This window comes from Camelina sativa, chromosome 5 (assembly GCF_000633955.1).
Source record: "Camelina sativa cultivar DH55 chromosome 5, Cs, whole genome shotgun sequence".
Lineage (NCBI taxonomy): Eukaryota > Viridiplantae > Streptophyta > Magnoliopsida > Brassicales > Brassicaceae > Camelina > Camelina sativa.
Window position 1 is genome coordinate 33334975 of NC_025689.1, and position 14210 is coordinate 33349184.

Genomic DNA, 14210 nt, shown 5'->3' on the forward strand with positions numbered 1-14210 from the left:
AATAATTTGACAAAAATAGAAAGGAAAGCATTACATATCAATTACTCGGAGTTGGTTTTTGGAATTCAATATCTTGAATAATGCACCATTAAATTTCCGTTCTTGGCTTCTTCTTTTTCCCTATCATTAGCCAACTAACTTCCTTCTGCAACCCCACTGTTGCTCGGCTGCAAGTTTCGTCCGACAGATCTTGGAGTGAGACATTTCACGGTGAACTGATGTTGATATTGTTCAAACAGTTAGAACATTTCGTCATTCTGAGCCAAGCTTCAGTGTCTTATCCACCACCTTCGAGCTTAACTGCAAACAGTTACAAACATGAGTTATGTTTTCTTAATAGGTTCTGAATTAAAAGTTACTAAAAAATACTTAAGAGACCGTAAAGTCAAGATATTTTCAAGTTTATAAGGCAATGAGAGAAAAAATTATGTCTTCATCAACTGATACAATTAATGCGAACATAGTAACAAAACTTACAGCTGGATCGGTGAAGATGATCAACTGTTTATCTTCTGTGGTAACTAAGAGGTTAGTGTTGTCTGTGCTCAGAGCCATAGCGGTTATACCCTGCCCTTCACCAAGCTTCAACATATGAAATACCTACAGAAGATTAATTTTTGGCTTGTTAGGAGACAATATCCTAAAAAGAAATCAAGAGCAATCTAGTGTTTTGCAATAATTAATCTGTTCTAATAGTTATACCTGGAGAGTGTATAAGTTGAGGAAGCAAATCGAAGGAGATGGTATATCTAATCTCTCAACTTCTTTGCTTCTATTTGATGAATCTTCTTCACTAGTAACGTTATTAAAACTCCTCGATCCATCAATGTCGGAAAATGAGTTCACGCCAATCACAACATTTTGTCCGTCCATGGATAGTTCCATGCAGCTTATAGTACAAGAGGAAGGAAGTCTTGCTTTGGAAATGAGAACTCCATTAATGGTGAACGTGCTGATAGAACTTTCTGAGCTACTCCAGACTACTATAACTCCATCTGAAGAAATGCAAAGAGCACGGGCCTCAACGCCAACAAACCGTCTTATTAGTCGACCTTTTCTTATGGAATGCAATAGAACATCTGATGACTCTGAGCACGAAACGACGATTCCTTGATCTGAGCTAACACAGCAACAACTTACTTCTCTTTGGTGTCCACGGAGCACTTGTATGGGACCTTCAATGCGACGCTTTTTGGCTTTGTCCGCCAAGTTGTTGCTGCTTACGGAAGAAGGCGTTACAGAGCTTGTTGTCTGCTCAGACTCGCTTGTCTGATAAGTGAATCCCTTGTGAAATCTCCACAACAAAACAGTTGCATCTCGAGAACCTGTCACAAGGAAGTTGTTGTCTGGAGACAGAGCCAGACATGTTACAGGAGCACAGTGACCAAAAGCCGTTTCCAGTGTTTTCGCTCCATCAGATGAGACTATCTTGATGCTGTTATCCACATGTCCACCTAATTAACATACATGGATTTTCAATAAAATGATAGAAATATATTACCAATCACCAAACTTTCACAGAGATCAAAGCCTTAAAAAAGTGCTTACCAGTGATAATTTCTCCGTCGTTACTTATTGCAGTGACAGACGAACTTCTGATTCCTGATGAGGCAAATGCTTGTGCTTGGGGATATTCCCAGTCACTCTTGAACATGCGTATCAATGTTCCGCCAGTTGAACTCGGCTTCCCGTGATGAAATATGAAAGGAGTATTTTGGCCATCAGGAGTGTTTGGTTCCCATTTGTGTTGTGCAATATGTGCTGCAGGCACATTCATGTCAACAATCACAATAGTATCCGAAGATGCCTTGATGGCTGCAGCAGGTAAGTTGCAGTGTTCTGGAGCTGGAACAGGATACGGTTTTATCTTTTTTGGATTCCGGAAGATGGTCTAAACAAGAATTTAAGGTGTTTGTCAAGTTTGAATTGTAAAATTTAGCACAGAGAAAGAACTATGAAGGTTTTATACAATCATTTACCTGCATATGAACGACATCTTTTAGAGGCATTCTTTTAATGTGAGGCACAGTCAATAGCTGTGAAGGCGTTTGCCCGAAATTAACTATCTGGTCTTGAGTAGCCTGTCGTTTTACCTTCATCAAATAGCCACATGAAAGCTTCAGAAATAAGGTAATACCGAAACTGAGAAACTCCAATAGTACTACAAAGATAACTTACTGGATCTGTGATCTTATTAATATCAACAGTCCTCTCGTAGGTAGTGTAGAAGAAAACATTATTTGCCAGTGTAGCTTCCTTTCCACGTTGCTTATACCTAAATGAATAAGTTCATAAGAAAAACATAAGTAATAGAACAAGTCCAACTAATCTTACATAGAATTTTTGTTTTTGATACCCAAGTTGTAGACAAGATGTTAATCCAAGAAGAAAACCTACCCGAAAATGAGATCAATCCATTCATGCAAATGTGCAGATACATGCTCGCTCTCGAGAGCCATTCGTTGTTTGTGTACAAAATCAATCGGGCTTTTAGCCCACGGAGGAAGTTTTACAGAACCTGATAGGTAAAGAACGAATATCATAAATAGATGGTTTCTAGTTTTAGGAGTAATATTTTGTCTGGACAAAGAAAGGAACTAGAAATAAACTCATACCAAGCTTTTCAACCAAGTTCTCGTTGGTCAACACCTCAGGAAGGTAAAACAACTCTGGAACCTACAAGAAAAATGAGAGGCATGAACATGGCTACGCTCTGCACTTGAAAAGAAGAGGAAATTGATTAAAGCTACCAGATTTGGGGCTTTTGGGAGGAGCCAATTCTTACCAACTCCTTCACATTACTCATATCTTGGAGAACTCCTTTCCAAGTGGCTGCAATGTTTGCGAACATGCGGTTTGCAGGATCGAACTTCCCACCTCGCATTTGAATTGAAAGGGTTGTAAAAGGTTCAACTCTAGCTAGATAATGTAACACCTATCCACAAGAGATAAAAAAAAATGATAAATCATCTACAGGGACCATCATAAGTGAAAACTCTATCCAACTATGGTAAATGGAAGCAATTGTGTGGCATATATCATAGAGAAGATAACCTACTACTCCAACACTTGAGTAATGTGAACCATAGTGGAATTTCGGGATGACTGGATCTTCGAAGCTAGAGTATTGTTCTTGAAACTTTTTCAGCCGTTCCGGGTTCAATGCACCAATTGGCTGCACATATACAGACCCACATTACAATCAGTTTTCAGCTAAAGGGACTATAGGCAGGCATAGAGACAAATGACAAGTAATACCACCTTGGAAAGATCCCTGTAGTTAGATGGATTTGAAAGGTCCAGAATTTCTGATGTATAGTCGCACAGAATCCATGGGAAAACAGGATACTGCAAAGACATACATAATAGATAAAGATAACACATAAGTAAATTATATATTTCACATAAGAAAAAGCATTCTCACTAGCACAAGATTTACCTGAGAGATGTCATTATAACTCCGCCCAGCCAATGTGTTGAGCTGCATTAGGTACTCAAAATTGCTGATCTGCAGAAAAGATGCAAGGATCCAGCTAGAGTTACTTCTCTGCCAGATGTTTATTTAGGGGAATAAATGAAATAGCATGAATTAAATGAAGGCTATTCTTTGGTTACCTCCCATCTAGCCCACCGCTGCATCAACTGTGTTCTTTCCAAAAGTTGATCTGGCCTCTAAAAAGTAAACAATTTACGTAAGTTTTGTAGCACAGAGGAAATATTTACTCAGCTTGGTTCCAAGATTTGTCCACCATGCACTAAATAATGGGCATACGGAGAAAGAAAAAACCAAACCTGAGTTGCCAAGTAAATATCTTTCAAAAGAGGAGGCCTTGCTTGAACAATAGCCCGACAAGCATTTTTGCGTCCCTCGGTGTTCTATGGTGTTCATCAAACATCATAAAAGTAATTGGTGAAAGGAGCGAGAGACTTGAAATCCAAGGAAAGAGATAAATCTAATGTTACAGAGAGAGCTTTTAGATACCCCAAAATCAAAGAAGAAGTTTGAGCGATCCACCATAAATAGTTCCAGAGCACTCTTCCTCAGTAGGTATCTGTGAAAGAAAAATATTAACAAATATATAGGTCTACTTTACTATTTACATAATAAGGGTAAGAAAATAGTTAGCTGGTGGCAACATTGATGATGAAACTTTACCGTCGGCTATAAATCTGATGAAGAGAAGACATCAACCAACTACGATCTCTTTCTTGGTCTCTTGATTTTGAACCATCTGAATTTCCATCCAAATGTTGGTCTTCTCTGATGTCAGCAATAAAATTTATTCTCCGTGTAGTAATCTGATAAAATCAGAAAACAACCATTAGAAACTAGCAATTTATAAAAGAAAAATATTTCTCAGCTCTACGTAATATCTACAAAATCAGGTTGGTTATGCTCTGTTTTATTTCTTGGTTTACCAATACAATATCGATTGGTGTCAGCTACTTGTTCAAAAGATAAATAGGTAATGATAGTCAGAGCATACTTGAAAGGTTCCTTTCACAACCCTTAGTGGCCGGACCATAGAAGAGGAAATCTCAAGAACAATCCTTTCACTGAGAACTACTTCTGTAGAATTTTGAACCATATCATGTTCACTCAAAGGTTGATGATCGTTAATTCCAGTTGACAGTGTTATTGCATCTTCAAGAGAGCCAGATCTCCTCTCTTCGTTTTCCCCTTTGTGTTGTCCAACATTACCCTCCATTTCAAGATCGTCGGCATCTCCATGTTCATCATCTTCATACATTATTTCCGTTGATACTGCTTCAACAGCAAGAACAGGTGCATTTGATAGAGAATCCAAGTTATCGTGATTATTCTTCAAGTCTGTCTGATCATCATAGTTTCTTGTTGTCTCTAGATGACTAGTACCAGAGTAATTCCTCCTTAAACATTGTCTCATCCTCGAAGAACTTTCCATAGAATCCAGTTTCCAAAAAACCTGCATATATAATAATATTACATCACTGGAAAAGTTTTCAACATGTTTTAAGTCTAAACCAGAACAGTGTAGCTTACATGTTTGGGACTGCATAAGTGTTCTCCGAATGGTCCAAAGAAGCATCTCATCTCCACCAAATAACGAACGAATTTGCGCCAACCACTGATTCCCATGCAGAAGCGATTTCTCACTATTTTATCATTTTGCATACGCCTGTCAATCTGGTGAGGTTGAATGAATAAATGTTGATTAGTGTATGGTACCTCCTTCAAGAAGAAAACAAAGTGTGACAAGGGCAGAGAGCAGACCTCAGATCTCTGCTTGTTACGTGCAAAGGCAAAGCTTGCAACAAGTACAGCAATAAATTTGTAGGACAAAGCATTAAAATCTTTTCCATAAACTGATTTTGTATCCACTGGTTGGAGACACTCTATCCACGCTACTCCCATGGCTTCAGAGATATTCCATCTCTGTAAACGCTCCATATCACTGATAGTCCTCCGCTGTGCAGACGTGGCCATTGCAACAGCACTAAGACCTCTCCCAGAACCAATCTTGGCATTCCGTTCAAGATCGCGTGCAGCTGCCAGAGCTGCCGCTTTTGCAGCAGCCTTATCTCTTGGTCGACCTGGTGAATCATCGTTTGGAGCCTCCAAGGGTTTCTGGAAGCTGGAAAATGTCTGAAGTTTGGTACTCTTACGCTCAAGCAATGAAGAGTCTCGCCTAAGAGGTGGAGGTGCTGGAGGTGCCGGTGCTTCCCAACCAGCTGCCCCTGCAGCTATCATTGCCAGTGCCATTGCGGAAGGAGGCGATGCAAAAGCAGCGGCCCATTCCGGAGAAATCATAGAAATAGCCGCCTAAAATAAAATAAAAAGTAAGGATAGGACGATTTAATAACCCACGACAAACTTGAAGTAAATCTTAAGTTGAAAAGAAGACAGAATTTTCTAAGGGATAAAGCAGCAGTAGCAGAAACTAGAAATGAATGATGGGCAAATATGTGACAAATATGATAGCAACTAAAGGGCATGTGTACAGATTTAAGGAACCTCAATGGGGAGTGCATCAGCAGCCAAAGCACGATCATCAACCACAAGGGGATTGATACCATCACCAGTGGCAAGTTCATGTATGCCAGCTAAAAGAGGTCGCCATCGTCGGAGAATTGCAACAAATGGTGGTAAAATCGCCTCTAGATATTGCTTACGTAGTGGCTTTTTGTCTTTGCTGACAGCATTCCATACCTGCAACAGACTTGGAATCAGAATTAAAAAAAAAACCACAAAATAAAACAAAGTGAGCATTATTAATCATGGGGCCTTATTTAGGGAAGAGCTAACCTCAGAGTATAGAACGCATGTAGTAACCAATACTCTCTGCCTCTTTGAATCAGTTATTGGCATGTTTAGAACAGGAGATAGCACACTGGAGGTTTAAAAAGAAAAAAAAAATTGTAATTAACTTCTCTAGATGTTTACAGAATAGGAGCAAACAACCATTTAGAAGGCATGCAGCATCCAAAAGTCCCCTGCATTCTAATTTTGTGACAAGATCAAGTCTAACGATACTTAAAGCATATGGTCATAATTGGCAAAGCCGAATAGGGAGAAAAAGATGTCATTACTTTACCTCCATAATAAAGCGGATGGTGATTGTCGCATAGACATCTGAGAACTGATATCTGATGAGGCAGAATTCCCTAAGGGGCACTGCAGTCCACCGGAAAACCTGTCTTCAGAACTTAAATTTTTCATCAACAGACTATCTTCACCATGGTCTTCTTCCCTCAAAGACAAGAGTACCATTCGAAGCATGCATAAGAAAGGTTGATCACTATCCAGTAACTGGTATAATGCTGCCATCCCTCCCATCCCGGTACCAGATCCTCCACCAATTCCTAGGCCACCTCCAAGTCCAGACTCGTCTAGCAGCAAGGCTTGAAGCATGGATACTGATTTTTTAACCAAAGGAAGTTCGATCCAATTTCCATGAGCATCTTTTTGTAAAGCTTGTTTCCAAGAGTCCCAACCACTTCCACCACCACCAAAACAACTAGTTTTAGGAAGTCCAACACCAAACCACAATCGACTTCTGTACTTCCAACTCTCAGCCAAATCCATGGTACAACTTCCATATGAAACAAAAGCGCATGAAACAGATTCATAAGGCTCAGCTGCAGCAGCAGCAGCAAGACGCTCCATTACAGCTGTTGAAATCTGACCACTTGCATCGGCCATTGAAGCAAGTATCTGAAGAAAAAGTAAATGCAGGAGAATAGCATAAAGTTAAAGAGATGAGCAGATTATATTTTCTTCAATGGTGTTATAGAAGCAAAGAGGAAATCAAGCCAATAAACAAGGGAGACACTGATCCGGAGATAAAGAGTAATTTACACTTACATCTAAATGGACCCCTCCTGAATCACTGGACACTGAAGCACGGCTACTAGAAACCTCTGATGATTCTCCGACTGTTGGCAATGTTCGTGAACGGTTGTTGAGAGGATAAACTAGAGAGAGAGGAGATGGAGAAACATCAACTGCGCNTGAATCAGTTATTGGCATGTTTAGAACAGGAGATAGCACACTGGAGGTTTAAAAAGAAAAAAAAAATTGTAATTAACTTCTCTAGATGTTTACAGAATAGGAGCAAACAACCATTTAGAAGGCATGCAGCATCCAAAAGTCCCCTGCATTCTAATTTTGTGACAAGATCAAGTCTAACGATACTTAAAGCATATGGTCATAATTGGCAAAGCCGAATAGGGAGAAAAAGATGTCATNGATCTTCGACAAGCATCAGAATCACAATTGTATTTTCCACAAGAAATACGGAAAGCTGAGCAGCATTTTCTACTCCAGCCTTTGCATCTTTTGGTGTTAGACTCTCTGCCGCGAAACCAGCAGATGCTGCAGCAATAACTTGAGTCTGTTTGAAAAAGTATTAACGTGTAAGTCAAACTATAGCAGTCGCCCAGTATAACAACACAGGTAAAAACGCAAGGCTTCAAAACCTTTCTGTCTTTAACAATATTATAGCTAGTATAGAGCAAAGAACAAAAGGTTCATATTTTCTTGTGAGAGAACGCCCTGGAATGTCAACTATAAAATGCATGTGTAAAACATTTATATAAGTCATAGATAAAAAAAGGAGTTACCTGAGCTTGCAGTTCCCTGGCAGTAAAGTCTAGCAATCCACCCAAAAGCCTTCTTTTGAAAATTGGAAGTGATTCCTCACGCCTTTGAAAAAGAAGGAAAACAAAAGTGTAAAAAAAAATTGAACAGAAACATGTATCTCTCAGAGTACATTGGAAGAAGCAACACAATATAAGAACAATATGACCCACAAGAGACCTTCAAAACTAACAATGTTACAAAAAGAGAGATGACACTCAAAAGGTTATTGTCATCCCAAAAGGAAAGCGTAAAATGTGGCGCAGTAGTGTATGAATTTACCTCATTCGTTTCTCTCCAGTGCTAGACCCACCAACAATAGAAAGCCACTCTGCACAATGAATTGTGGCCTCAACGTCCTGTAAGGGATTAGAAGTCTCGAGAAATGTAAATAAACACAAAAGGTGAAAAGGAATTAATATGGTATACCGCTGAAACAAACAAATATACCTTCCAGCCATCCTTCTGGCGCATCGAATGTTCCAACATTATGATCAAGAAGTTATGAATCAAATCTTCCACTTCAGCAGAACCGGGTGAAGGAGATTGTTTTCCTGCATCCCTCTGTGTGTACGCACAAAAGTCAGCATTTTTTAGTGTGTGCTGGTACATGCTATAATAAAATTTCCAGCTAAAATGTAACTTCCCATATCACACTAGTGTACATACATCCAATTTGGCTCATTACTAATACAATAGTCATGGAGGAGACCTTTAAAAGTTTTGAGGTCGGAGTTATACCTCGTAGTTTGAGATCAAAATCTCCAAGATCCACTCAGGCCACTCTTCCATTTTGGTCAGACTGCTCCTATTTTCCGGATGGCTACAAGCCAAAAATAGAAGATCCTGACAGAGAAAGAGTGAGTTCAGAAAGAGACATTGTAGAGACACTGGGCAAGTAGAAGTTTGTAAAGCACTTTCACAAGTGCATTTGGTGCATACTCTTTCTTTTTAATAAAATATTCATGGACATGCAAAAAAGGGTCTTTAACTATGACATTTATACCTGAAGTGCTCGATTTTGTAGAGCCTTAGATGCAAATGGTAGAGAACGCAGGAGGATTAACAGTATTTGAGGGTGTTCAAAGCGATGACCTGAATCACAAAAGTTCAGGCTATCCTCAGTTGATGATGCATTGATCTGCAAGAAAGAGCCAGATTTGCCTTTAAATTTAATCTCATGTCATAATCTTAAACAGCAAGTTTATCACCAAAAAAGGAAATTCTCCCAATCTTTTTCTGACTTCTGATCATTGTTTAAGATAGATCAAACAAATGAAAGATCAAAAATATGTCATACCGAAGCCCCAAGCAAGGTTGTGTAGACATTGTAGGTCATCAGCCTGTTTGGAGCTGCTTGAAATGCTTTCAGCAGAGCAAATAGAAGCAATGCGACTTTATCATCAAACATTGTTCCACCATTTTCATGAAACCCACTACCCATGAGGTTACTCATGACATCAGATTCGGCAGCAATGGAAAATTTTAAGTGCCCTTTCGAAATCAATACACCGATCAATCTAATGATCCCAACCATGACACGATCTCTATCGTCAACATTGTTTCTTGCATTATTATTGAATGGAGTTTCAGAAACAGAGGATACTCTGTCAGCATTCATGGAATTAGAGATGGTAACTGAGTCACTATCACAAATGACAGTCGTAGATCCATGTGCTTTTTCTTGTTGAACTGACTCTGATTCCTTGAAAGATCCTACACTATCATCATGAGTATGAGGGTCATCCTCATTATCTTTCGGAGCTGAATCCAACTGCTTTAAAAAACCAGGCCGATTGTGTTGAGTCTGTTCACTATGAATAGTTGGCACACTTGTTTCACCCTTAACTACAGAATCAGCGATGTCTTCCTCACCAGTTTTAGCTTCTCTCTGGAGCAGAACAAGAAGTGTTTCTATCCCACCAGATGTGATAAATGCCTCTGCAAATGTCTGAGCCTTTGCAGCATTTGGCTGTACAACCAACCTAAACATGAGATGCAATACCCTTGCAACCTATATAGAGGTAAGAACTGAATGATGTCAGAGAAAATATTAAAAGACTGAAAAAGACACATGTTTAACAATTATGAAGTGTCACTAATCACTATGAAACGTGTTACCTGATTTGGTTGTGGACTGTCAATTATGAACCCAAGTAATAGATGGACATCAGCAACAGCAAACGAAGGAGATGCTGCTCCCATTAGAAGTTCAATAATCACCAAAAGTTCATCAACCAATGCATTAACTTCCCCCACTTGACGTGCATTCCCATCTAGAGAAAAAGTGTTCACAGAGTCTTTCTCTTGAATTGTCCAATAATATCTTCGACATCCATCCAGAAGTATCTGAATGGCATCGGCATTCCTCATAGCTTCTGCTTCAGTGAAAACCATATCTTGAAGGGATGACAACAGCTTCTTTTGCAGTCTGTATTTACACACACTCCATATCTTTAGATCCAATAATAGTTTACGGAAGAGCTGCACTTTAAGAGCATGATTGATCTTTTGAGATTGGCTTAGGGAAACAATGGCAGCAACTAGTTCCTCACCTCCTACTCTATCGTGCTTGAGATCAAGGGATGCAAGTGAGTGAAGAAGATAGCCCAGAACTGTGGCCAGGATTTCAGGCCCTTTAGAACGAGACAACTCTTCATTGTTCCCAGGATGTTGAATAGCAACTGAGATAATTCTAAATATAGGTGCAGCAAGAGAATATGTTGTCAAAGACGATGGGGGACTTCTAGAGAATGGTTCCAGAGTATCTTTGTGTACACTGCTTACGGTTAGAGGAAGCAACGACATGGGTCCTCCATAAGCTAAGGCCCAGAAGGAATCCACTGACTTCACTCTCGTTGCAACATGGACTTGTCCAATTACCTCAGCTGGTCGTCTTTGAGTGCCTTGCAAAAGAAAAAAAATAACAGATTTCCAAAGTTAGCGAAAAGCAAATAACAAAGTGTGCAAACAACATCAGAAAAAGAATATTGTGTTTCCTCAATCTCCTCGTAGTGAGACACAAGAACAAATAAAAACGACGTTCATATGAGAATGGTGAATAGTGATACTGAGTGAAAGCGATATGGATAAAAAAACAGAACAATTAAAAGTATACAACAAATCAAACAAATGAGAGTCTGAAAACAAGTTATAAACACATCATAATATGGAACACAGATTTTTCAAAATTGTAGTTTTTTGGACGAAATAAAGCATTATCAGATATATTAGAAAAATCAAGAGTGTAAGCATAAGCACCTGCTGCTCCAGAAAGAGAAGCATCTGGACAAAATCGCCCATTTAGTAGAAATGGGTGGTAAAGTAGGTGAATGTATACTCCAAGCTCTGCATCCAAAAGACTATTTTCCTCAGCCTCGTTACGGGCATGGTCATTTGTAGCTAACCATGGAAGACCTGCCCCATCGCCAAAACAAGGCAATATATCCCCACCTCTAGTTGCCAATCGTGTCATTCTTTCAGGACCAATCGGTTCTTTAAATATATAAACTGGTCCCATCTCAGCAAACAAAGCACACTGACGTCGACGACGTTGTTGACCAGCAGTTGTAGATGGAGGATTTGACCCGATGCAACAGAAAGAAAGCGGTTTGGATATACGAGGATATTCAAACGGACGAGTTTCATACAAGGACCCGTCAATATATAGCCGCAATTCACTGTCTGAATTCCCTAAAAGTCCCTGATTGCAGGTATGCTCAAGGCCAATAAAGTACCAACGCTGAGGCTTAAATGCATGAGTGAAATGCAGTGAAGTTTTAGTTCCTTTACCACTGCCACTCTCAACCACCAAAAATTGTGCATAGAAATATGCTTCAATCCCCTGATTATCAGGGGTTAAAAAGCTGAACAGACGAGGCATATGAGCAGTACCCTCACCATTGTGTACATTTGCAGCTGCTGCAGTAGACGTTTTTCCTGATTTGGCTGCTGAAGCAGCAGCAATTGCAGTTGCAGCGGTTGAAGCATCTAATGTGTCAGCAAATGATTCAATGTAAATCCAAGTTGCAAATGCATAGCCATTGGTAAAAGGCCAACGAGTTTCTCCCGGACCAAGTAAGCCTGAGCTTTCACCAACAAATTCAAAACTACACGCAGGTCCTCTTGATTCTTTTCCATTCATTGCTTTCTCCAAGGCATCCATCAATGGACTTGACCACACTGTAGGAAGATACTTTTTTATAACATGAAGCCATCTATACAAATCGTCAACACTAAGAGAGTGCCCAGCTATATGTTGAATACAGTGAAACAAAACTGCTGCATTCCACATCATAGTGGCGTCCTTGGATATTATCTCCTCGACTGATCGCAAGAGAACACTTAATAAACCCGCCATGGAACACATAGCTCTGTTTCTGGTGCAAGAACGTAAAATTGCAAGCAATCCTCGCACCATACGGGTCCTGGGGGACATGAAATTGACACTGTCACCGGAACAAGGCAAGCAAGGAATAAGCTCGCCAGCAACAATGGCAGCACGAGAGTTTAACATCACACTAGGAGGGTTGCTATCTTCATCCTCTTCAAAGCTCTCTACTCCACCCATGGTCGCAAGAAGCGAATCGATGACAAGAAAAGCAATAGTCTCTGAATCCTCTCCAGACCCAAAACTCTCAACACCGCTAACAATATTCTTGATTTTGTCTAAGCTCTCAGGCTTACCCATGATGGCTGAATCAACAAGATGCAATAACTCTGGAGAAACGTTTGGCATCGTAGACTTTGGCTTAGGCCTCTGTGGGGACTGTACCACAGGAAATCCAGATTCTTGATGGTCCAAAGAATCCAGACTGGTAGCTGAGAGAGACTGGTTAAGGTTCTTATCTTGATCTCCTAGAGAAACCTGTTCAAAATGATCATCCTTGAGGACAGCATCAACTGAACTAATCCCTTGTAAATGATCTGCATCATCCATTCCTACCAGAGCATGTTCATCATCAAGAAAACTAGAATCATCAACGACATTAGGCTTATCAGCAACATCGAGGTTTCCAACAGAGGATTTGGAGAACTTGTTTACTTCATGTTCTTCCATTTTATGGAACTTATATAGAAACAGTCATTCACAAATCACAATCACAGCCTTATCTATTCCCACCACCACCTGCTTACAACAGCCATTACAGATTTTAGCTCGTATTAGTAACAAGGAATAAATCATTGACAATGACGAACATGTAAACGTAATTAACGCATACCAACTCAAATCTATTCATCGTAATAAAATTACAAACATGAAAAAAAACAAACACCTATCTTTCCCTTGGCAATTTTAACGTCCGAGCACAATTAAAAGGCTTCGGAGGAGAAATCAAACATGAAATCAGAATATCCGAGGATCCGATTTAGTAAGATATCAGAAATTTCATACGAATAAACTCGATTCATACGAAAACGTGAAAAGATAAAGAGGTGCTCAAGCAACGGCGAGAGTAAATCGGAGATAATGTCGAAACAAAAAAAATTAAATGGAAGCAATTGAGATTACCCGGGGGTCGCGTAGCTAGAGTGGGTTAATTCCCTTGGATACGACGCCGTAAGAAATGCATTGTAGAATCGGTCAGGATCTAATCGGAGAAGAGGAGCAGCGACGATCGGAGAAAGGCGCGCGCGAGGAAGAGGGGACTGTTGTTTGATTCAGCAATTTCGCACCCATAAATTTATAAAATCAATTAAAAAAGATACATGTTTTTTTCCTTTTGAAAATCAGCTCTCTCTCTCTCTAGAGGAGCTTATAAACGACCCCGTTTTCACGCATCCAGACCAGCGGATTTATTTGTAAGGTTGACGAAAATGATTTATCTGTAAGGTTAGTTGACGAATGAGATGCAAGGTTTTGTTACTTGATACGAGATAAATAAACCGGTCCAAACGAAATTTTTTATTTATTAATTCAAGGTCCAGTATAGTTCTCAAATATAGAAACTGAGTTTCACACAATGAATTTGTTTGAAAGTAATGAATTTATTTGAAAGAGGAAACAAATTTAATAAAGAACTCTCTCTAAAGAATCAAATCAAAGCTAAAAAATAAAAAGGAATTGAAATCTCTTGGAAAACAAGCTATG

The 14210-nt window shown here is 39.5% G+C and overlaps 1 pseudogene; it reads right to left on the reverse strand.

The window, feature by feature from the left end:
• On the reverse strand, positions 58–13837 carry LOC104788372 (annotated as a pseudogene).